General features: G+C 43.3%; 1 protein-coding gene across 8 annotated transcripts in view; it reads left to right on the top strand.

Moving 5' to 3' along the window:
* mef2d (myocyte enhancer factor 2d) overlaps positions 1–23,668 on the top strand; it is a 133,521-nt gene that overhangs the window by 33,112 nt on the left and 76,741 nt on the right. The gene's annotated exons all lie outside the window — the stretch shown is intronic.

Genomic DNA, 23,668 nt, shown 5'->3' with positions numbered 1-23,668 from the left:
ATCAGGGTTTTCACTGTCAAACCCTTGAAAGCGAATCATGTTTATTCACAAACCTATTAGTCACTCGCTACAAAGACAAAGTGGAGAATGAGCTCGTCTCCGTCGCTCAGCAAAACAAATCCTTCCACCTTTTCTTTCTCTTTTCTTTTCTTTTCTCTCTCTCTGAAGAAGAAGAAGTCGGCAGCACACACATGGATTCTGGGATGTTGGGATGTTGGGATGTTGGGATGTTTATCGTAGCGAGAGCTGCAGCTTATACGCTTGTGTGTTTCCCTTTCAACATAAATACACTCGGCCTCGGGGCGAGACGAGAGCGAGCGGCTCGTTTCCTTTTTCTCTGCTGCTCTGCTAAAGACCACGGAATAGATTTCCTCCTCCTCTCTCTTCTTGTGCCTCCCCCTCCTCCTCCTCCTCTTCCTCCCCCCTCCTCCTCCTCCTCCTCCCTCGGCCCCTCCACATGCAGCCGGCACCACACCGGTCTTTGGCCCGACGCTGCTCCAACGTTTGTCTCTCCTGCAGCAACGGAGCGGAGGCTCATATAGATCCTCCTTTCGGGCCCGGGGCCAACGCCGTGTGTTCGACACGGAGCGGCCCCGCGGGCGCCGTGTGGATGTGGATGAAGGGTGAGGAGGAGGAGGGAGGGGGGAGGAAGGGGAGGTTGTGTTTGTTGTGCACTGCAAAAACTCCAAGAATATTTGTCTTATTTCTTGTCAAAATGTCTCAATTCTAGTCAAAACTAATCTATTTCCACTTAAAATAAGACTCATCACCTAAAAATTAACTTGTTTTTAGATCATTTTCACTTGTTTCAAACTAATTTTCAATTGAAATAAGTAGAAAAATCTGCCAGTGAAAGCAGGTTTTTGTGCTTGTAATAAGAAAGAAAAACTTGCTCCACTATCAGATTTTTCTACTTATCAAGTGGAAAAATGCTTGAAAAAAGTTTTTTTAAAAAGTGTCTAAAAACAAGCTACTTTTTTAATGTGATGAGTCTTATTTTAAGTAGAATGAGATTAGTTTTGACTAGAAATGACATTTTGACTAGAAATTAGACAAATATTCTTTGTAAGATGTTGAGTTTTTGCAGTGTGGAGGTAACTGTGTCCTCGGCGCTCCGACGTCAGGATTGTTGTGTTTAGAGCTGTTGTATATTTTTTCCCAGATTTCCTGCTGCAGATAGTTCATTTTTTCCACCTCCCCCCTCCTCCTTTTCTCCCCCCCCCCTCCCCCCCTCCCTCTCTGATATTTATCCATATAAGTTGCTGCTTCAGGACCAAATTGTCTGGAGGAATTTCTTTCGCCCGTACATACGTTCACGTTCACCGCGCTCTCTGTGTGTGTGTGTGTGGAAACTCAATGACACAACTGTTTAGCGAGACTCCTCGGCCTCCCATTTCCCACACACTCCCTCTCCCCCCCTCCCTCACCCATCCATCCCATCCCAGCCCGGCCCCTTTGGAGATTTCAAGGTCAGGAGAGGTCACTGGCTGAGACTCGTTCCTTGGGAAGCAGAAACACACGGAGGATCTGTCCTTTTACAGTCTTCTGCTGCTCTGGACGCCACCGCCACTGCAGCCACCGTAGTCATGGTTACAGTGATGCATCTCACCGAGGGGGGGGGGGGTCGAGGGGGGGTGAATGAGGTGTAGCATCAGATCTTCAGTGGTCGGTGTCAGTCTTCATCTGAGCCGACGGAGGACGAGGAGTCGTTCTGAAAAAAACGAGTGTAGAGAGTTTGGACTCAGTGACAGCAAAACTTTTACCAGAATACAACATGGTGTTGTCATGGTTATGAGTGATGCCGTAGAGATGTGACCATATAACGTTTAGATAGATACAGTATGGATAGAATACTTTATTAATCCCCAAGGGGAAATTTAAAATGTCACAAGCAGCAGCAGCAAAGGGAAAAATACATGGCAATGGAGAGAAAAACAACACAGATCACGAGACACGGAAGTAAAATACATTAAAAACACATAGTGTATTAAAACACAATAATAAATATGTGGATAAAAGGTGCGTGTGAAATGTTAAAAAGTGCTGGGTTCAGGATGAATTTACCAGTGCATTAAAAAAAGCCACTTTTATATGATTATTATTTTACAGCCAAGTTTAGATATAAACACCAAAGGACTTATGTCATCATAGCTGAAAAACAAAAGTTTTAAACGTTATAAAACAGTAACGAGATTAAAAGCTAAATTAGATCTGAACAATTAATCAATTGAAATCGTAAAAACGACAAAGTGAGTCTGCTGTCGGACTTTGGTGACATTTCAGATCAACTTCTGCATCAGACATGAAAATATGTAAAATGAAAAATGCTAAATATTTTTTCAAATTGTAAAACTTTTCTACACAGAATGAGGTTGATGGATGCAACATATAATCTGTTTCAATTTTCAAGGGTTAGTTCAACATTTTGGCAAATTGGCCCATGTGACATAATCCCTATAGTCATAGCAGTAGGTTCGCTACTGCTATGACTATAGGGATTATGGCAATGGGCCAATTTGCCAAAATGTTGAACAATCCCTTTAAAGGTGTTCAGAAATGGCCGTTTGTCGCGCCTCCTTCCACGAGTTTCCGCACGAGTAAGGAAAACAAATTTGATTGGTCGTTATCGAGCGGGCGGGATATTAAATGTTTGGGGCGAGACCGAGCTCTGTGTGTGCGAGTGTGTTTAGCTAACGTAGCTAACAGTTAGCTAGTAGTAGTACGTTATAGCTTGCTAACTTAGCTAGCGAGGCTAAGTGATGGAGCGCAGGGATCTGGAGGAGGAGAGTTTGTGTCTCCTTGATTTTCTCAGACGTTTGACTGACGGATGACGGATCCAATATCAGTGGCTGATGAATCGTGAGCAACATGACGCAAAAAATGTAAATGAAAATACCATTCTGCACAAAGTTTGGGCTCCATCGTCTGATAGACGATAGACTGATAGTTATTACACTAAATTTAAGACCCATAGTGGACTCAAAATCAATGTTCTTTTCTGAATACCTTTAAAATCTTTATTAAAAGTGAAAATGCAAGAATGTAAATGATTGTCTCAGCTCCACCTCTTCACCTAAAACAGAAAACAGAGTGAAATGTGATTGGTCCGTTCATCAACTAAAACATTTAAAATGGAGTCAAAGCTCCAGAAAATATTTCATAGACTCATCATCAAGGATTTTATGGATCTTCAAACTTTATTAATTAAAACCACGTGTTGAGACAATTGACTATTTATTTATTTAGTCATATTTGTATATAATAACGAACATTTTAGTCTTTATGAGCGAGGTCACCGAGGTGATTTGTTTTCTGTTGTCAGAGATTATTGAAAAAATAAATAACAAGAACTCTCCGACAGCTGAGCATGCAAGTGTATGCGTGTGTGTGTGAGGTGCTCTGTGTGTGTGTGTGTGTGTGTGTAGATGTCAGGGTGGGTGGGGTGTTTTAGGGGTGGGGGTGGGGGTGGGGGGTCTACTGGAACAAAAGGTATGTGGGCAGCTGCCGTCGCCCTGCCAACAGCTCCTGGTCCAAATGTGAGACGTTCACTCACATGTGCACAAGGGACAGATCTGACACACTGAGCTAAGTAGGCAGCTACACACACACACACACACACACACACACACACACACACACACACACACACACACACACACACACACACAAATCCAGTGTGTTTTCAGGCTTTAACTCGCAAATACAGAAGTAAATAATCTAATTAGTCTCTGTTCATATCAGCACAGTTATGACTGAGTAATAATTAGTGTCATTTGTTGATATATATGACGTTATATTGTTTAAATCCACTCATTTCCTCCAACGTAACAACACATAACTCCAAATTATTCAGTGTAAAGTGACATAAAATAGAGAAAAAAGCAAGAGATAAAAGCTTAAACCAGAGAAATATTTATGTTTTTTAGCAAAATAAAAGAGCAAAAATGTGAAAATATGTGTTTGACAATGAAAAGAGAATGAGAATGTGTAAAAACTCTGCAGAAATGAACAGAAACCGATAGATTTTGGTGTTTTAAAGATGATTTTTTGGCAACAGTGAAATAAAAAGTGGTGATAAATATTGATTCTGACATAAAATAGAGAAAAAGCAACAGATAAAAGCTGAAACCAGAGATATATTTGTTTTTTTGCAAAATAAATGAGTAAAAATGTGTTTGATAATGAAAAGAGAACGTGAAAGAGTAAAAACGGAGCAGAAACCGATAAATTCAGGTGTTTTAAAGATGTTTTTTGGCGACGGCGAAATAAAAAGCGGTGATAAGTACTGATTCTGATCAATATAGACAGTAAGAAAGACGAGAAAATGGTGTCATGTCCCTTTAAAGAGTGGGTCAACAAGCAGCGCGGTGGCCAACAGGGACACTGATGAATTGGTGGCAGTTGCTGAAGGCATATTAGGGCAAAGGGTGACCTGGGAGGGGTTTACCGCTCTGTGTGTGTGTGTTGGGGATGAGGTGTGTGTGTGAGGGGGGGTCTAGGGGGGGGGGTATGGGGGGGTGTCCAGTCCAGTGAGAGGGGTAATTTGGGGGGGGGGGGTCCGGCAGAGTGAGGCTGTTCCAGCAGTTGTCAGTGCAGCAGTCGGTGGTCGAGTCGAGTGGCACATGTGCTGCTCTGAGTTCCTCTGCTGCCGCCGCCGACGACCGGGAATAAAACTAGAACCACAACTACAACTACAACTACAACCAAAACTACAACTTAACTTGGATCCTTTGGAGTTTTTTTAATTTCTTTTCTTCTTTTTTTTCTTCTTCAAATTAAAAACCCAGAATCCAGAAGTTTTATTATTTTGTATTTTTGAAGATATTTTTTTCCTTCCCGTTGGTGTCGAGACGTTTGACGCCATTGAACGCCTCCTGGTTGGTTTCTGTGATCTGACGGTAAGAGCAGCAGTCAGCGACCGGTCGACTCCACACACAGTGACACAGCGGCTCTGACAGTGTGTGTGTGTGTGTGTAAATGTGTGTAAAAGTGTGTTTAATTTTGTGTATAATCAGTTTGAATCGACTTGAACGCAGCTTTTTTTTTGCCTAAACCTCCAGTTTTTTGGACTCTGTGTGGCTGTTTTTGTTTCGTTTCGTTTCTGTTTCCTGAGGTCCTTGAACGCCTCAGATATGTTTTTATCTCCCTCTAATCGTCCCGGTGTCTCCCCCTCACCCCCTCCTCACCCTTCCTCCCCCTCTCCCCCCCCCTCCTCCTCCTCCTCCGGCGCCTCTGAGGACTTTACAAGGTAGATAGCGGAGGAGTGCGAGGTGACTTGATGTGTGGCCTGTTCTCCGTCGTCAGCCGCCGGGCCGACACCTCACTCACCCCCTCCTCCCTTCCCTCCCTCCCTCCCTCCTCTCCCTCCTCTCCCTCCCCCTCGGTAGATATCTGGAGGAGGGGGGGAGAGGGAGGAGAAGAAGGGGGAGTGTGTGTGCTGTTGTGAAGATTTACGGTTGATAGCTTGTGTTGTCGTGCGGCTCGTAACATCACACCTGTTCTTCTGCTGCTGCTGAATCCACCAGACTCACACGGACATTTAGAGAGAGAGAGAGAGAGAGAGAGAGGCCTTGACACCTGTTTAAAACCACGCTGTTTACCTCACATATCACACACACACAGAGATGTAACACACACAGACACACACAAGCAGACAGACAAGTGGATGGTTGGTTTTGACCTTGGCGTCTTCATATCTTTTGTCAGTCACAGAGAACAGGAAGTTGTTTATCCACGTTGAGCTCGGGAGATAACAGCCTCTTCTTTTACTTCTTCTTTCACTGCTACTTCTTCTGATTGATCTTCTTCTTTCTTCTGTGGATTCTGTGGATTCTTCTTCTAATTGATGTTCTTCTTCTGATTCTTTTCCTCTTCTACTTCTTCTGATTCTTTTTCTTCTACTTCTAATTGATCTTCTTTCTTCTTTGTCTACTATTGTTACTTCTTCTTCTGATTCTTCTTCCTCTTCTAATTCTGATTCTTCTTACTCTTGTCCTCCTCCTCTTCCTTCTTCTAAATGATCTGTCTGCTCCTGTATCTCTAAAGCCTGGTACACACATAAAGATTTTTATAAATCTCAACTGATTTTTTATCTGTGAGAGACCCCACACATGAAGATAAAAAATCTGCGATTCAACAGTTTTGATTGTGTTGTGTGTGGCGTGCTCCGATATTCCAAATACAGTGCACCACACACATAAAGATTTGTCTTATAACACACTAGAATCTCGTCCCCCACGCCAGAAATCTCGCGTGATCAAACGTGATCTGACTCTGGTAGCCATGGAGCTGTTAGCCACACTGGTTTGTTATGCTACGTGTGCTGCAGTCAACTCGCTTCTTTATTGGTTACATTCAATTTCACGTCATATTCCGCGGAGCCGGTGACTCGAGATTGTCGGCTTCCCCCACACACATGCCGACTTTTGATCCAAACGGTTATTGAACATGTTTAATGTTTACGATTGTCGGCGCCGACCGTTTTACGAGCCAGTTGTCAGGAGAATTTAACTCTTAACACACCACACACTACCAGAGAATCTCATAAGATAATTTTAAGAGCCTAAGATAATTGGGCGATTTTTGTCCGTGGTCGGAAGGGGGGAAATCGGGGCAAAATCAGCCAGATTATCTGTATGTGTATGGTAGGCTTAAGTGTGAAGAATCGACTCTCTGAACTAGACAGAGATGGTTGCATGAAACCTCCACTGAAGTGCTTTTAATTTGAAATTCTGTGGTTGTGCGTGTGTATCGGCTGATGTTAAATGGCTCCATAGAAAAATAAGAAGTAGTAGTAGAAGAATAAGAAGAGGAGCGAGAGGTGGACGGACGTAGCGTGTCCGTGTCTCCAAGCAGCTGCTGCGCTCTTGTTTTGAAGGGTTATCTTGACAACAAAGCCGGCCTGGCCCCGAGCCGCCGGCGGCCAGATTGAAAGATGCCTGAGTTAAAGCTGAGGGAGACGACCACATGTGTAAACAGTCGGACCTGTTGTCTTCAGGGAGGGTTCATCTGTGTGTGTGTGTGTGTGTGTGTGTGTGTCAGAGTGTGTGTTTATTATTCTTACTGTGCTGCTGTGAGCGCTCTGCATACTTTGCGGCAGAGCCCCCACGTTTTCTCTTTTGCTAATGATGGATCAATCTCACAGAAACATTTCTCGGCTGCTTTGCTATAAATAGCGTTTGGTTTGTTTATTGTGCTTGAAACGGCAGGATTCCTCCTCCGCCCACTCACCTGCATGAGCTCAGACCTGATAGTACCGCTGATAAAACATAAAACAGCTCCTCATTGACGAGAACGTGTTCGACTGGTGGCGGCAAAAAGTTTTTCGTGGGAACACCGACCGACCTCGAACGTCACATCGATGTCATCACTGGGTGTTTGTCCTGTGGGCGTTTTTTTTGTTTGTTTTTTTCTGTCGCAGACCTTTTGTTGAAGGGAAAAACCTTCATAACGCTGACGAAACAGATGATAGATAATAATAATAATCTTTATTTATAGAACACCTTATTTATAGAACAGGGCTCTGTCTGGTAATCTGGTTATAGTTCACTTTCTTTTCTTTTTTTGGACCATTTTAGCTGTGTAAAAGCAGATGGGATGACATTTCCCAATAGTCTGCAATTTAATTTTCAACTTCAGCTCTTTAAATATATCAATAACATGTATACATCCAATTGTACCACTTTGGCTCCATTGTGACCAATTGAAACCCATGAAAACTACATATTTACTGTAGTAAATTATACATTTGAAGGTAAAATATCTTTTATTCTAGACTCAACACTTGATAATTGTATTTTTTTTTAATGTTTTCTACCAGATTATGTCACTGGTCCCATTTTTTTGACCAATTTCATGTAATATTCTGAAGTGCATTGTGCAAACAAACTGGCATTTGAGGGATTAGGAAAGGAACTTTCTTTTTTTTGGACCATTTTAGCTGTGTAAAAGTAGATGGGATGACATTTCCCAATGGTCTGCAATTACATTTTCTTTAAATATATCAATAACATACTGTATACAAAAAACTGACACGGATTTCAAAATAAAAGCCCAACAAAAGAAAATAGTTGCACCAATGGTTGCCCAGATTGTTTTTTTTTTAGTTTTGTTTTTTTAACGTGAGCTTTATAGAAGTGTCAGTGTTACCTGAAGTCGGCTCGTCGACGTCTATTAAGAAGCGAATTAGCGTTATGGCTGCATCTTGTCATCAGTTTCATTATTGATCTCCATCTTTTAATTTGTTTGTTCCATCAAACTTCAGAAAAACTTCAGTGTCGATCACAGAGTGTCGGAGTTTAACGAGGCGTCTTCACGCGTCTCGTTTGGACAAATTAACTCACTAATGTTATAGATGTTCAGTTTTATTATTGTGTGAAGTGGAGAAAAGCAGCAAACCGTCACATTTTCTGACTCGTTAATGGATCAAATGATTATTGACGACTGTGAGAGGAGCTGACGAGTCCTCATTAGACCGACTGAGTTAATTAACCCATCGCTGTCTGTCTGTTTCTGAACTATCTCCCTCTCTGCTTCATGTCTCACTCTACTCTCTGTCTATAAACCAAGACCTGTCGATCAATAGGAAATGGATCAATAACAATACAAGTGACTGATCAGCAGGAACAGACTCAGGTTTGAGGATTCGCTGCTTTGAATTTAATCATTTTTTCTATTATTTTATGACATTTTTATTTATAACAGATTGATCCTTTAAATTACAAACAGACATGTCTGTAAATTGATTATTGGGTTTTTATTGATACCTTTTTATGATGCTGCTTGTTAACTGGAGCAAACACAACACAGACAGTGTGAAGACGTCGCCTCGGGCTCTGAATTACACACACACACCGGCTGCTTCATTCCTGATCAATAGGACGAATCGCCTTGTTGTTTATAACTACTTCCGGGTAGAAAACCAGCATTCGAACAATAGTGACGGACGAGAGTTTCGCTAATTTTTCATGTTACTATATCGCCGTTTAGACTAATCTGGTGTTTGTAAAGTCAGCCGGGCTAACGGTTAGCTACCTGTTTAATTTTAATAACTCAGTGACTCAATAAACGCTCCATGAACAAATATTTTCTCCAGCGGATATCTGAGTTACAACATGACTGAGCTAACTGGAGTAGTTTCATGTCGTGTCCCACAACGGGAGGGTTTTAACAGCTGACGTCCTGCTGTTAGCTTAGCTACTGCTGTTAGCTTAGCTACCGCCATTACCTTAGCTACCGCCGTTAGCTTAGCTACCGTTAGCTGTCCCTGTCAGCTGAGCCACTGATGCTTTCTAGACACTGTGATTCCCCCAAACTGAATAAATACCACACATAGCAACACAAAACACACACACACAGAAATAGTAATGTTTCTTCAATCATTTCAGATTTGTCTAAACGGTGACAGGGCGTGAAAAGTATGAGATATAGCTAAACTCTCGTTCATTACTATTGATCTCATTCAAATTACGTGCTGGTTTTCTACCCGGAAGTAGAATGTAAACAAGGCGATTTGGTCTATAGCGACTGATCAGAATCGATCTCTATTGACTGAATTGATCGGTTCTCAGACTCTTGAGGTGAATTCTTCAGCGGCGTCGGCGTCAGTGTTGAAGGATCCTGTCGCTCTCATTGTTCCTCCTGTCACTTCACACCTCGCCGCGCCTCTCTCAACAGTGTGTGTGTGTGTGTGTGTGTGTGTGTGTGTGTGTTCCTCGCAGCAGTGATGTCACCTGACAGGTCAAACCACAATGTCCGACAAGTCGTCAACAAACCACAGTGAGAGTTTTTGTGACTTCTACCAACTACAACAACAACACGACGACAACTCGTCCGTTTGCTGCTGCTGCTGCTGCACCACAGAGTGTGTAGCACAGGTGTATTATGGGTATTTGTGTGTGTGTGTCAGTGACAGTTAGGGCACGCTGTGTTGTATTGTGTGTGTGTGCGTGGGTGTGTGTTAGACTGCGCTATTGACAGCGGGCCGGCGTGATTCACGAGCCGAGAGCCACACACACATCTCCTCCTCTTCCCTCCTCCTCCTCAGAAGTGCTGCCCTTGCACTGCACCCCCCCCCCCCCCCCCCCACCTCTCCAAAGCCTCACCCATGATTGGCTAAGAGGAGGAGGAGGAGGAGGAGGAGGGGGGAGGAGGTGTTGGATCATATTCCTCTGGCAGCGTCGACACTGAGGCACGATCACAGTCGGTCTCCTCCTCCTCCACCTGCTGATGCTGCCACCACACAGTCACCCATAGGGTTGCACTGTGCAGAGATGCATGCTGGGTAGGGATGTCACAATTAATCGCGGTATTTTAAATGCCACAATTAATTGATCGCAAAGATTCCTAAATACCGTCACTTTCACACAAAAAAATTATGTATGAAAGTAAAGGTAAATGCACAGATACTGGTCCATTTACCTAACGTAGCATTGAATTGGTAGGAGTTTGGCAAATTGGCCCGTTGCCATAATCCCTATAGTCACCACGCTATGAGATAATAACACAACGTTACCAGACAGAGTTGTTTTAGAGGGAAATTCATGCAAAACCGCTGAAGCAGTCTCTGTATTTCCCTCTAAAACAACTCTGTGTGGTAACGTTGTGTTATTATCTCATAGCGTGGTGAATGTGCAGGTCACAACTTGTCCACCAGAGCGTTGTGGAGTTGTTGGATTGTGTATTTGATGAGTTTGATGAGGGAAACCAAGAAATCCCATTAGCCTCCGTAGCGTAGCTCTGAGCAGCTCACGGCTCTGCTCCGCCGTTCTAAAAACAGCTTGCACCGACAAGTAAAGGTAACGAACCTACTGCTATGACTATAGGGATTATGGCAATGGGCCAATTTGCCAAAATGTTGAACTATCCCTTTAATTATTTGGTATCGATTACAATTAATGACTTTAATATTTCAAACACTTCCCCTGGCCGATTAATAACTGGTCATATTTTAATAGATATTTAAAATATTTTATAATTAGTAATGTATATTTGAACTATATTTGATTTTACGCATTCATAGTGTTGTGAAATTAATTAATGCTTAATAATCGTGACAATCGTAGTACCGTGACTATTTCTCTGACAATAATCGTACCAAAAATATCTATCTGGGTGACCGAAGTTACCCCCCCTCGTCCCCCCTTCGCCCCCCCTCCCCTCCAGTGTGGCGGGAGCCGTGTCCAATGGTTGCCCGGGAACATGAGGCAACAGGCTGTAAATATCACGCAGCTGGTGCTGGCAGAACACCCTCAAGGTTGGGCCGCAAACCGAGCCTCCGCGGGTCAGAGGAGGGAATTCAGGGGCTCAGTCCAACCCCCCCAACCCCCACCCCACCTCCTCCTCCTCCCATCCTGAAGACCATTACCACCACTAAGACCCCTCCTCCTCCTCCTCCTCCTCCTCCAGCCTCGACCCCATCGGCAGCTCCACACTGCAAAAACTCGAAATCTTTCCAAGAATATTTGTCTTCTTTCTTGTCAAAATGTCTCATTTCTAGTCAAAACTAATCTCTTTACACTTAAAATAAGACTCATCACCGACAAATGAACTTGTTTTTAGATCATTTTTTACTTGTTTCAAACTAATTTTCACTTGAAATAAGTAGAAAAATCTGCCAGTGAAAGCAAGTTTTCTGTGCTTGTAATAAGAAAGAAAAACGTATCAGATTTTTCTACTTATTTCAAGTGAAAATCTGCTTGAAAGAAGTAAAAAGTGTCTAAAAACAAGCTACTTTTTAATGTGATGAGTCTTATTTTAAGTAGAATGAGACTTGTTTTGACTAGAAATAAGACATGCACTAGTTTTTGCAGTGCATGAGGAACCTCCCGTTGTCGTACAGTGGATCTGGAGTGAACCCTGGCATTTATGTCTTTACCTTCCTCCTCCTCCTCCTCCTCCTCCTCCTCCTCCGGCTGCTTTTGACGGGGGAAAATAAATGAAATCAAATTGAGATCAGATCAGACGAGGACAGCAGCAGCAGCAGCAGCAGCAGCAGATTCCTGAAGCGTGTTGTTTCAGGTTGAGGTGAGGGAGCTCCTGATGTTTCACCTGCACCGCCAACAGGAAGTGGAGCAAAGAAAGAAAGAAAGAAAAGACAAACCGCCCCTTCACAATAAAAGTCCCCCTCATGATGAAGGATCTTTACAAAGTTATAGGTGAACTTGATCCACTAGAGAATTAAGATGTTAGTGCTGTGTTTCACCTGTTTCTACTGATTTACATTGATTATTGATCAGGTCCTCGGTGCAGCTCTGTTGTAAACTCAAAGGTATTGATTGTTAAACAGTGTTGCAAAAAACAGGAATATCAGCTGATTGATCGTCTATCAGATCCCCATAACAGCTGTACACAAGTTGTCATATTTTAAAGCAGGCTCACTATTTGGCTAGATCAAGTGACATCTGTTTAAGAGTTCTTTATTTCTAGTGACAAATATTAGAAATTGATCAATGAATGGGTTTAAATATGAGATGAATTAATAAATATGTGTAATCTCCACTGTGCAGAACAATCTGATGTGTGATTATAACCTCATCTGGTTATTTCATATGATCATTTGATTTGACGTGGTTTGATTGGTCAGATGAGACTTTTTAAAGATGCTGCTGCTACTGCTTCATTAATTGATTGATTAATTGAATAACTGAAGGTCTGATAATGGAGGAAAAATCACAGAGCTCAAAAGAAGCTCGTATATGATTCATAAAGCTAATTGATAAACTATATCAATACTATAGGGATACACAAATACTATTAGGAACCATTTGTGAGTCCTTAATGTTAAGGGGGGGACTCTTATTGTGAAGGGAAGGCGCTGTTTCCTGTCTGGATGTGACCTTTAATCCGGGCCGAGGTCCAAAAACATGATGCGACCTTAATAAAAAGTTGGAAGCATCAACTCATTAGACGCCACACCCACATCGCTCACACTTCACATCTCTGGTGTGAGGAGGAAGGTGATGATGATGGTGGTGGTGGTGCATTCAAAGCCCCACGCTGAGGGTCGGGACTTCTCAGTACCTGACGATATAACAAACAGAAACAGAGAGATTTTATTTTATTATATTTTATGTTATTTAGTCGGTGCAGATTGTCACGTCGTCACTCTGATTGATGAGTGATCGGTGGCGTATTGATCGTCCTGTTGTTCAGACTGAGCTCAGATCAGTCATCCTGACGGCTGCTGCTCTTCAGAGGTCGTGACTCCTCCTCCCTCCATATTGAAACCTGAAGCCCCCCCACCCCCCACCCCCCCTCTCGATGGTGACTCCTGTGATATTTTGCCAATACAGCATGCGAACTGATACCACCAACTTTTCTTCATCATACATTTCATCGACACTTAACATCATTTGCAAAGACGTCATGACACACCACCTCTGCTATTTGCTGTGGACGGGGGCCGACCGACCGACCGCCTGGCCGGCCGGCGTGCCTCGGACCCCCGGGGGGTATTTATAGCCCCGACTGATGTGTCTCCAAAGTCGGTAACTAAACACTGGAGCGGTCTTTTCTCCTCTCAGCTGCTCCAGTGGCCGCACTTTACTTTTACATTCACTTTTAATCAACTCAGACGCACTGAGTTTCTGTTCTGGTGTAAAGTTGTGAAGCGACTCAGACTGAGAGTTTGAAACGTTTTGGCCTTTTTAAACATCAGTCAAGAGCTGAACGACCCCAGAGCGCCACCTGCCAGAGTCAACATTAGTTAGTTAGTGTTGTGTTCAAGGTCTCGGTCTTGGTCTTGAGCTGGACCACAGCTGCAGTGACAAATGTCTCTCTGTCTCTGCCTCACTTTGGTTTCTGTGATGTAATTAGGTATTAAACGCCACAATTAATTCATCGTAAAGATTCCTAAATACTGTCACTTTAAAAAAAAAAAGATTATGTCAGATTCAGAACCATATCAACAGATCAGCACCAAAGTAAAGGTAAATGCACAGATACCGGTCCATTTACCAACGTAACTTTGAATTGGTAGGAATTTAAATGTTAGCGTGTCACTTGACTTGAATATTTCAAACACTTCCACTTAGGGGTTAATAATTGGTCCTATATTAATAGATACTTAAATATGTTTACTTTATTTGATTTTACACATTCATAGTGTTGTGAAATTAATTAATGCTTAATAATCGTGATATTCGTGATACTGTGATTTTTTTCTCTGACAATAATCGTACCAAGAAAATCTATAATCGTGACATCCCTAGATGTAATTCAATAACTTTAAGATAATTTAGATTAAGAGACTTTAAGATGATTCAAATAGTTAGTAACCATCTGAACAACTTGGTTTCGACAGTGTCAGTGTGGCAGTGGGAGGAGACTCTGTTCAATCCAAACTTTGTTGACATTAGATATGGTTTAGATTTGAGATCAAATCATCTTTTCTTTGTAGCTGAGGAGGAATAATGTAAATATCAAACCACATGATTATTATGAGGACTCGAATGGTCTCACATTGGTTTGGTCTTGACTCACTGGTCTTGACTACAACACTAACATTAGTGGACGATGTGAACCACTGATTCATGGGCAGATTTAACTTGGTGTGTGAGATCCTTGGTGTTTGTGGTGAATCATCATTATCATCTTTCCTCTGACATTTCCAACAACAGTAACAACCGTTTCCTTAACGGCTGCGTTTTCTCACAGCAAATAAAGAAACAAAGAGTTTATTATTCTCAGGCCTTTGCCTGCTAATTTGTTGTCCTGTCTTGTGTCATGGTTAAGCCTCCTTGTCTTGTATTATTGTTAAGCGTCCTTGGGTGTCTTGAAAGGGCCTATATAAATCCAAACTATTATTATTATTATTATTATTATTTATTGGTTCTCTCCTCTCATTTCCTCTGAACAGGACCAGTCCGAGGAGAGAGAGAGTGAATCTGGATGGGTTTGATGTTAGTTGGAATTATGTTTTTCGTGGTGCAGCCTTTGCACTTTGCACTTTTCTCTCCACCTGTGAAGAAGCAGATGAGTTCATGGTGTTTGTTAATCACAGTGTGTGTGTGTGTGTTGGTCTGCGGTGGAGCTGGTCAGACTTGGCAGATGCTGGTGCTGAGTGGGAAAAGTGATGGATTTCTCAGCAGCACACTGGCTCGGCTCCAGCAGCTGAGAACCATCTTCACCTCCCTCCCCCCTCCTCCCCCTTCCCTCCATCCTCCCCCCTCTCCTCCTCCCTCTGAGCGACTCCCGGCCCCCTGCCACTGACTGTTATCTCTCTGCTCCAGGCTGCTCTGCTACCACTTAACACACCACGGCAGAAAAGGATGGACATGCACACACACATACAGAGACACACACACACACAGGCAGCAGCACAAACAGATAACACACACACACACTTCACCCTGACCGATATATTGATGCATCTGTGTTGTATTACAGATTAATCATGTGAGCGAACCGATAACACGCTGCAAAAAATGATTTTTTAGCACCGTGGACGTTTGTGTGGAGTAAAAAGAGGAGAAAGTTTAAAATAGTTTGTGTGTTTATCACCAATATCTGACCCAAATATTATGCTGTATCAATCAGACCTTAATCTGTAAAGCTCCATAGGTAGATGTTTGTGTTAAAGCTCCATACAGTATAAAGGTAGATGTTTGTGTTAAAGCTCCATACAGTATAAAGGTAGATGTTTGTATTAAAGCTCCATACAGTATAAAGGTAGATGTTTGTATTAAAGCTCCATACAGTATAAAGGTAGATGTTTGTGTTAAAGCTCCATACAGTATAAAGGTAGATGTTTGTGTTAAAGCTCCATACAGTATAAAGGTAGATGTTTGTGTTAAAGCTCCATACAGTATAAAGGTAGATGTTTGTGTTAAAGCTCTATACAGTATAAAGGTAGATGTTTGTGTTGTGTTAAAGCTCCATACAGTATAAAGGTAGATGTTTGTGTTGTGTTAAAGCTCCATACAGTATAAAGGTAGATGTTTGTGTTGTGTTAAAGCTCCATACAGTATAAAGGTAGATGTTTGTGTTGTGTTAAAGCTCCATACAGTATAAAGGTAGATGTTTGTGTTAAAGCTCCATACAGTATAAAGGTAGATGTTTGTATTAAAGCTCCATACAGTATAAAGGTAGATGTTTGTGTTAAAGCTCCATACAGTATAAAGGTAGATGTTTGTATTAAAGCTCCATACAGTATAAAGGTAGATGTCCATGTGTAGTGTGATTATAAAGCAGCTCTAGGTTCTATATTAATACTGTGAAAGTATCAAAGCCTCAGTCCACAGAGAAATGCACACAGCCTGTATTCAGAAACTGAGCCTTAAAACCAGCCGTCAGGACTTCCTGTCACTTTGTGATGTCACAACTAAGCCCCGCCCCTCACCACCATCACTCTGCAGGATTTGATTTCTTTTGAGTGTTTTATTCTGAAATCTGTTTGAGTTGGATGGATGAAACGTTAAAATCAAACACTTGAAGAAGAAAAAGAAAATTTGGAGCTTGTTTGTTTACTTTACATCCTCAACAGAGTTTAGCAGATTTAACAAATAATAATGTTGCTTCCTCTGTGTTTGGAGACATTTTCCGACGAGACCAGTTTGTTTAATTGTGCAGGATGTTTGTTGCAGCGTTATTAAAAAGGGAAGGGATAACAAATAAAACATTTGAGGCAGAGAAACGGTCTAACTGCCGTCGTTAGGAGGTCAAAGAGCAGCAGTTTACATGCATTAAATACATCAAACCACCACGGACTTTAATTACACAGCTCCCAGCATTCACACAAGATTAATGAGGAGGAGAGATTCTTTACTCCCGTTTCAGCCTGGGAAAGGATCTCTCTCCCCTCTTCCTCCCTCCTCTCCCTCCCTCCGACCTCCTCCTCCTCCTCTTCCTCCTTTTTAGATCTACAGATCAGGTCGGTCTCGTCTCAGCGCTCCACTTCCTGCTCTTTAAAGGGATAGTTCACCCAAAATTCAAATTTCACTCATTATCTATACTCACCCTCATGTCAACTAAGAGCTGTGAGAAGTTTCAGAGTCCTCCGTGGCTTCTCTGAGTTACAGGGGGGTCCGCGTAGCAGTATTTGTCCATATAATGGTTGTCAATGGATACCAACTTTCTTCGTAACAAAAAGACACACCAAAAAACATCCAAATACCTCCATACTGCTCGTATGTAATGTCCGTCTTGTATTGAAGCCCCAACATGAGAAATTGTTCTGAAAAAAATTAAATAAGTCTATGTTTTAAGCTTGTTTGTAGCGGAAGCTCCCAGTGTCTCAGTTCACTGCTCTTCCTGTGTCCGGCGGAACAATTTCTCATGTCGGGGCTTCAATACAAGACGGACATTACATACGAGCAGTATGGAGGTATTTGGATGTTTTTTGGTGTGTCTTTTTGGACCATCCATTCACAACCATTATATGGACAAATACTGCTGCACGGACCCCCCTGTAACTCAGAGAAGGAACGGAGGACTCTGAAAATTCTCACAGCTCTTAGTTGACCTGAGTATGAGTAGATAATTTGAGTAGAAATTTGAAATTTGGGTGAACTATCCCTTTAATGCATCATCATCTGTTGTGTGTCTCGTTAGGAGGTGACGACAGTGTTTCTGGTGATGCACTGATTTAAAGAAGAAGCAGGTGTTAGCTCTGTGTGTGTGTGTGTGTGTGACTCAGTCCTGACACATCGTCGCCGTCGTCGTGGTCGCCAGGCCTGTGGCGGCGGCGGACATGTTGGTGGTCGTGTATCGGTAAATATGGAGGGCAGCGGTCGCCTGGGGGACGGCAGGTTGTCAGGAGGAGGAGGAGGAAGGTCAGCAGTCCCAAAGATCTGGGTGACGTGCCCTTTAACACGTCACTTAACCCCCGATCGCCCAAAGTGGCAGGTGCTTATTGTCGCTCCAGGACAGAAAAAAAAGAGAATAATAATAATGATAATAATAAAAAACAACAACCTCGTGTTAAACTTCCAACTTACTCCTCATGAATCCCTGTTACACTGCGAAAAATCAAAATCTTTCCAAGAATATTTGTCGTATTTCTTCTCAAAATGTCTAATTTCTAGTCAAAACTAATCTCTTTCCACTTAAAATAAGACTCATCACCTAGAAATTAACTTGTTTTTAGATAATTTTCACTCGTTTCAAGCAAATTTTCACTTGAAATAAGTGAAAGCAAATTTTCTGTGCTTGTAATAAGGAAGAAAAACTTGCTCCACTATCATATTTTTCTACTTATTTCAAGTGAAAATCAGCTTGAAAGGCGTAAAAAGTGTCTAAAAACAAGCTACTTTTTATGTGATGAGTATTTTAGGTATAATCAGATGTGTTTTGACTAGAAATAAGACAAATATTCTTGGTAATATTTTGAGTTTTTGCAGTGTAGAATCCGAAGCGCTGCCCTCCGCCCACGTGGCTGCAACAGGAGATTGAAAGCTTTGCGGTGCTTTAATGGCTCGCTCCAGCAGATGTCAGGGATAATGATGCGATGCAACTGTTTTTTTTTTTTTCCCAACTGTTCTTTTATGGACTAATCTTGGTTGCAGGCCGCCCCGAGGCTGCGACCCCGTGTGCCCTCTGTGAGGCTTAGTGGACACATTAGTACAGTAACAGTGTTTCTATCTGGTCTTTTCTTCATGCAGAGCTTCTGTTTACTTTTTTTTTTTTTGGTGATCAATCTGAATCTAAAGCCTTTGTTTTAGCCCTTTTCCATAATATTACACAGTTACAGCTCTATTCAGCTCGGTTTAGGTCATTTTCCATTAAACCCTCGGGTCCGTCTAGCTCTCTTCTTTCAATCCTCTGGTCCAAATGCAGGTCTGCAAATTTTAGAGGTAAATTCATGCAAAACCGCTGATGCGTGTTGCCTTCAGGGACAGTTTTTCATCAAGCAGTCTCTGCATTTCCCTCTAAAAGAACTCTGTCTAGTAACGTTGTGTTATTATCTCATAGCGTGGTGAATGTGCAGGTCACAACTTGTCCACCAGAGCGTTGTGGAGTTGTTGGATTGTGTATTTGATGAGTTTGATGAGGAAAACCAAGAAATCCCATTACCCTCCGTATAGCGTAGCTCTGAGCAGCTCACGGCTCTGCTCCGCCGTTCTAAAAACAGCTTGCACCGACAATTAAGGCAGAAGTAAGCGGAATGTTTGTGTTAATATAAGTCATAAATAGTTATATCTTCCGACAGCAATCACTTCTATAGAGTGTTTGGTCTGAAACACAGGTCTGTCAGTCACTCTGCTCTGCTCTGAGCCGAGGAGAAAACTTTCCTTGTATCCTACAACCTTTATCCATTGAGGAGAGAGAACGGCATAAAGGGGCGGTCCTCTCTGTGTGTGCAGCCAAGGGTTGCGCGTGAATGTGGCGACGTAGGGACGAGGGCGGGGACTGCTAACTCCATCGGCTGACAGGAAGTTAGCCAAAACGACCGGATTGCTTACTTCTGCTTTAAAGGCTATAGGGATTATGGCAATGGGCCAGTTTGCCAAAAATGTCGAACTATCCCTTTAACTAGAAAAAAAAAAAAGCAGCTGTTGTTTCCTCCAAAGCTTGGCCTCTCCCTCTGCTCTGTGACCACCACATCTTATCATGAAGCCGTCTCCGTGTGTAGTGTAGTGTGTAGTGTAGTGTAGTGTAGTGGGCGTTCCCCAGGGCGCTAATCTGGTCCCGCTGTAGATTCCCTAATTATCAGCGTTTATCTTTTCCATTGTCCAGAGCTTCGTCTTGTCACTGTGGCCCTGCTCAGCCAGGCAGCAGACACACTCCAGGCCTCCTCCTCCTCCTCTTCTCCTCCTCCTCCTCCTCCTCTCCTCCCATGTGAGCGCACAGATTCTGCCTGACATCAGACATGGGAAGCGAGCTCCGGCAGCGTGAAGGGTAAAGAGGTCGAGACTTGACCACCCCGGGGCAGATAAAGCAGCCTTTTCATGTGTGATCAGCCCCCAAGACAAAATCCCTCAGTGCACCGCCTTTGAACTTCACCACAACTGGAGCTCGAGTCCTGCTCTCCCTCTCCCTCCCCCTCTCTCCCCCTCCCCCTCTCTCTCTTTGTAGCTAATGAAGAGCCGTGTTGTTATTTAGTTAAGATGCGTTCACTGACACCTCTTCAGAGAGAGAGGGAGCGCATGCAACATATTAGCGGCGTCCTTCTCTCTTTTCAAGAGCTTCGCTAATGAGCTGCTGCAGGTAGAATTCATTACCTTTTAAACCTGCGCCGAGGAGGAGACGCACACGAAGCGAGGTGTTAAAGATGGATTAAAGCACAATGATGATAATACAAAAAAAAAATAAAAAAATAAAAAAGATTTAGCTGAAGGGGGCTGGAGTGTATTTACACAGTTGTGCCGTTGCCAACAGTTTGTAGCGACACGTTCAGTTCCTCGCTGTGGATTTTCCAGGCTCAGGATGAAGCCTCCAGTTCTTAATTCTTAATTCTTTTATTTGGATAAACCCCTTGAGATGTATGTATCATCTGGTTTTTGAGGGAGTCCAAACATATAGACAAACATGAACTCATCAAACAAACATGTTCTCAACAATAAAGAAAAACAAACAGTATAATGATTAATATCAATTCAACAAATCAAAAAGCAGGAGCAGGTCACCATGAGGTGAGAGGACACCAAGAGAGGAGCTGGATCTGATATTAGCAGGAAGGTTATGCCAATCTGCTGGTGCTTTAAAGGGATAGTTCAACATTTCGGCAAATTGGCCCATTGCATAGGTTTGTTACCTTTATTTGTTGGTGCAAGCTATTTTTAGAACGGCGGAGCAGAGCCGTGAGCTGCTCAGAGCTACGCTACGGAGGCTCATGGGATTTCTTCTTCGTTTCCCCTCATCAAACTCATCAAATACACAATCCAACAACTCCACAACGCTCTGGTGGACAAGGACAGAGTTGTTTTAGAGGCAAATTCATGCAAAACCGCTGATGCGCGTTGCCTTCAGGGACAGTTTTTCATCAACAGTCTCTGCATTTGCCTCTAAAACAACTCTGTCTGGTAACGTTGTGTTATTATCTCATAGCGTGGTGAATGTGCAGGTCACAACTTGTCCACCAGAGCGTTTTGGAGTTGTTGGATTGTGTATTTGATGAGTTTGATGAGGGGAAACGAAGAAGAAATCCCATAATGAGCCTCTGTAGCGTAGCTCTGAGCAGCTCACGGCTCTGCTCCGCCGTTCTAAAAATAGTTTGCACCGACAATTAAAGGTAACGAACCTACTGCTATGACTATAGGGATTATGGCAATGGGCCAAAATGTTAAACAGTTCTCCATCAAACCATTTTACAAAACAATTATGACACTTATAACACACCCTCATTCCTTTTCCTTTTACTCCCTTCCTCCACTCTTCTTCCTCCGTCAGTGCATAATTCATAAGCGACTCATCTCCAAAGCTCAAGTCAATTGCAGCCTGTCTGTGTAGCGTGCAAGGCGTGCTGCTGTCAGTCCCGTGACGGACTATTTCACATTCTTTGTTTCATAAGAATGGATGTAAATAGAGGGCGTTAGTTCGTCTGCCGCCGCCGCCGCCGCCGCTCTCCCAGGTAGAGGGAATGTGAACAATGCCGGAGAGCTGGTGTGGCGTCTGCACTCGTGGCTTTTCTTTTCTTTTCTTTCTTTTTTTTTGTTTCCAGATGCTTCAGCTCTGTAACGCTGCCACTTGGCTCTCACTGTCCTGTGTGTGTGTGTGTGTGTGTGTGTGTGTGTGTGTGTGTGTGTGTGTACGCAGACAGTCTGTATGTATATATAGAGAGAGAAGCTATTTTTAAAAGCTGAACCACAAATAGTAGTAACGGGGCCTAAAACGGTCTGTTGCCATTCCTGCTGCTGCTGCCTCCGCCGCCTCCTCCCTCTCATTCATTCATGAGTTTGCATGAATTTGCAGACTCACTCTCTCTCTCTCTCTCACTCTTTCTCTCTCACTCTCTTTCTGTAATTTATTAGGTTAACCCTCCTCCCCTTCCTCTCTTCCTCTCCCTCCCGTCCTGTGTTTTTGATCAGCCGCTGCAGCGTGTCTCAGACCAGCCCCTTATTTCATGGTTAGTTAGATTCACAGTAGTTGTGTGTGTGTGGGGGGGGGGGATCAGACCTGCGTTCACTTTAGGTAATATAATATAATAAGACTGTGATGATTGTAGTTGTTATTATTAATAAACTGGACTCAAACAGCCGATCGCTGCGTCCTGAGAGTTTGGAGTTTGTGGTTTTATCTGATTGATTTATATTGGCTGCTTTATGTTTTTTTAAATTTATTATGCAGTTTTTTTTAATTTGGGAAGTGAAGAAATGTGAAGAAAATCCACCGTTGTTTAAAGTTTAATGGAGCTTCGTGTTTGTAAAGTCAACGAGTTGTTGTGTTGAATCAATACTGATCAGAATTAGTATTGATTAGGATTTTTGTCATGATATTGTGTCAATCAGTGATCGTCATTAAACTCAAACCTGCTCAGAGGAGGAGAGGAGAACTGACTCCTCCTCCTCCTCTTTCTCTCATCCTCCTCTCCTCTCTTTCCCTTCCCTTTATCCTCCTCATCTTCCTCTACTCTTCCTCTCCTCCTCTTCCTCTCCTCTTCTTCCTCTCCTACTCCTCTTTCTCTCCTCTTCCTCTCCTCCTCATCTCCTCTCTCTCCTCTCCTCTCTCCTCATCTCCTCTCCTCCTTTATTCCTCTCCCCTCCTCTCCTCCTCTTCCTCTCCCTATTCCTCTCCTCTTCTCCTCTCTTCTCCTCTCCTACCCTTCTTCCTCTCCTCTCCTCTCTCCTCATCTCCTCCTCCTTGTCTCCTCCTCTTCTTCCTCTCCTCTCCTCTCTCCTCATCTCCTCCTCCTTGTCTCCTCCTCTTCTTCCTCTCCCTCTCCTACTCCTCTTCCTCTCCTCTTCTTCCTCTTCTTCCTCTCCTCCACCTTTTCCTCTCCTCTCTCCTTGTCTCCTCCTCCTCTCCCTCTCCTTTTCCTCTCCTACTCCTCCTCCTCTCCTCCTCTCCTCCTCTTCCTCCTCTTCTCCTCTCCCCACATTCATCGGCGGCGGCGTGTCAGCCTGGGCGCCCCGGTCGGGCAGCCGGTTGCCGCGGGCGACCAGCAGATCAGTGATGTGGCGGTGATGCCTCTAATGAAGCTGACACAGCACAGCCTCTCCCTCCCTCCCTCGCCGGGGCCCCCGAGGGCCTCCTGCTCTGCGTGTAGCACCACAAACCCCCCCTCCTCCTCTTCCTCCCCCTCCATGTGCTCCTGATGATGATGATGATGCGATGGCGCCTCGGATGCTTCGCTGCATCATTTATTCTCCTCGTACATGAGCGGTCAAGGCGGAGACAGTGTTGTTGTTGTTGTAGTAGCTGAAGTGGGTCACGTATACAAACAAAGCCCCTCCCTCTCCCTCCCTCCCTCTCATTTCTCATTTCTCATTTATTTAGATCTCCATTAGCTTTGGCTAAGGCCATCGCTATTCTTCCTGGAGTTTATACCTTCAGAGATTAAAGGGACAACGAGGAGTTTTGGAAAAGCGAAGTGTTTTCACACTAGGCTACATTCATGAGCCTCTGCGCACCGTGAAATTCTTTGACCGGTGCAAGACAGACTCATGTTTTCATTCATCAAGAATTAAAGTCAGAGGATGGAAGACGATCACATACCGTCATAGTTCCCACCATAAACGGCGATTCAGCTGCGTTATTCGGTCGGCTCGACCAGCATTTCCGCCACCACTAA

Source organism: Trachurus trachurus (assembly GCF_905171665.1).
Source record: "Trachurus trachurus genome assembly, chromosome: 16".
In the NCBI taxonomy this organism is placed as follows: Eukaryota; Metazoa; Chordata; class Actinopteri; order Carangiformes; family Carangidae; genus Trachurus; species Trachurus trachurus.
Note: the sequence above shows the minus strand (reverse complement) of the source record. Positions and strands in the feature narration are given on the sequence as shown.